The 2,346-nt window shown below is 38.1% G+C and overlaps 1 protein-coding gene across 4 annotated transcripts in view; it reads left to right on the top strand.

The window, feature by feature from the left end:
• LOC106883685 (chitin synthase chs-2) overlaps window positions 1–2,346 on the top strand; it is a 132,240-nt gene that overhangs the window by 22,201 nt on the left and 107,693 nt on the right. The window lies entirely within an intron of this gene.

The raw sequence follows: 2,346 nt of genomic DNA on the forward strand, positions 1-2,346 counted from the left end.
ATATATATATGTATATATATATGTATGTATGTATATGGTGCTTTTCCAATAAATGCGAGGCTGTCCCAATCCAGTAGAATGTACATACACACATATGAACTAATGCATACATGAGTGTGTGTGTGTGTGTGTATCTATGTGTATGTTTGTTAGTGTGTGTCTGTTTGTGTGTGCATGTGTATATGTATGTATGTCCATCCTTCCTAGAATACATCCAGAATCATATTCAGTGTAGTAGAAGCATTACTATGGCATAATAAGTCAATGAGTAGCAATGCTACAGCTTCTATATTTCGCTTCTGTGATTATCCTCGTCGTCGTCGTCGTCGTCAACGTTTCATCATCATCATCATCATCATCATGGCCATCAAGTGAATTATGATGATCATAATGATGATGATCATAATGATGATGATGATGATGATGATGATGATGATGATGAGGAGGAGGAGGAGGAGGAGGAGGAGAGGAGAGTGGAAAAAAAGGAGGATGGCTCTGATGACCATCATCACAGTCAATAACTGTGGCGTGGCAGCAGTCGTAACCGCAACGACAACATCTGCAGCAGCAGCAGCAGCGGCAGCAGCGGCAGCATCTGCTCATCGTATTCATTGTGATTGTCAAAAACACCACCACAAACACCACCACCATCACTCTAATCTTTATCACTAACATCATCATCATCATCATAATCGTCGTCGTCATTGGTGGAAGCAGAAACTGCGGCAAATACTTTGGCACATGTGATGGAGATTACGGTACAAAGAGTAGTAGTAGTAGTAGTAGTAGTAGTAGTAGTAGTAGTAGTAGTAGTAGTAGTGGTGGTAGTAGTAGTAGTAGTAGTAGTAGAAGAAGTAGTAGTAGTAGTAGTAGTAGAAGTAGTAGTAGTAGTAGTAGTAGTAGTAGTAGTAGTAGTAGTAGTAGTAGTAGTAGTAGTAGTAGTAGAATCATGAGGAAGAGATGGAGAAAAGGAAGAAGAGGAAGAAATAAAAGAGGAATAGAAGAAGAAAGAACAAGAACAAGAAGAATGAGAAGAGAAAAAGGAGGAGGAGGAGGAGGAGGGGGAGGAGGGGAGGAGAGAAGAAGTACCAGAAGACGAAGAACAAGAAGAAGAATGAGAAGAGAAAAGGGAGGGGGGAGGAGGACTTAGAAGAAGAAGAAGAAGAAGAAGAAGAAGAAGAAGAAGAAGAAGGAGAAGAAGAAGAAGAAGATGAAGAAGAAGAAGAAGAAGAAGAAGAAGAAGAAGAAGAAGAAGAAGAAGAAGAAGAAGAAGAAGAAGAAGAAGAAGAAGAAGAAGAGGAAGAAGAAGAAGAAGCAATGTAGATGTACTAAAACGCCTAAACCATGGACTATGACACTCGGCCGTTTTGCTGCCAGCAGCACTGTCACTACTACTACTAATATTACTACTACTACTACTACTACTACTACTACTATTACTACTACTACTACTACTACTACTACTACTACTACTACTACTACTAATATTACTACTACTACTACTACTACTACTACTACTACTACTACTACTATTACTACTACTACTACTACTACTACTACTACTACTACTACTACTAATATTACTACTACTACTACTACTACTACTACTACTACTACTACTACTACTATTACTACTACTACTACTACTACTACTACTACTACTCTAAAATGAACGTATGTTTACTAACACAACCTCCAGATATACTTATAGAAACAGCAGCCAATCATTAATCGAACCACACCGTGTCAGTTTCAAAATATATAAATACATTTATAATACAGATATATTTAGTGGCTGTGTGGTAAAAACCGGGAAAAACGGTGGTTTACACGGGTTTTTCTCTAATTCATAGTGTGTGTATAGTTTTGTTTTTTTTGTATGTAGGGTCTTCCATACATTTTTAGGTCAAACTAAAGGGTTTGACCCGAGCAAGAAAAAAAAGAAAGAAAAATAGTGTAATAGATGTACAATATGTAGTAAACGAATATGAAAAAAGTGAGCGCTTGCGAACGAAGGGTCGGGGAGAGGACTCGGAAAATTCACATCGTCAGACCATGACCTTTAAACTCTAGTGTTTGACACGAACCAAAAAAATAATTTTAAATAGTGTAATAGGTGTACAACAACATGTCCTTCGAACTCCAGTGTTTGACCAAGGTGCCATGCAGTGGAACTGTACCCAAAACCGTGTGGTTGGGAAGAATATCCATTTTCTATAGCGAAAAATAATCGGATCGTGCGAATTGTCCTGTACCTCTCCCCTCTCTGTTCGCCAATAAGTGTTTTAACGATTCTGTCTTCTACGTAATGGTATTAACAAAAACAATTGAAGTGTAGATGTTTGT

The sequence above is a fragment of the Octopus bimaculoides genome, chromosome 9 (assembly GCF_001194135.2).
Source record: "Octopus bimaculoides isolate UCB-OBI-ISO-001 chromosome 9, ASM119413v2, whole genome shotgun sequence".
NCBI classification, from domain to species: Eukaryota; Metazoa; Mollusca; class Cephalopoda; order Octopoda; family Octopodidae; genus Octopus; species Octopus bimaculoides.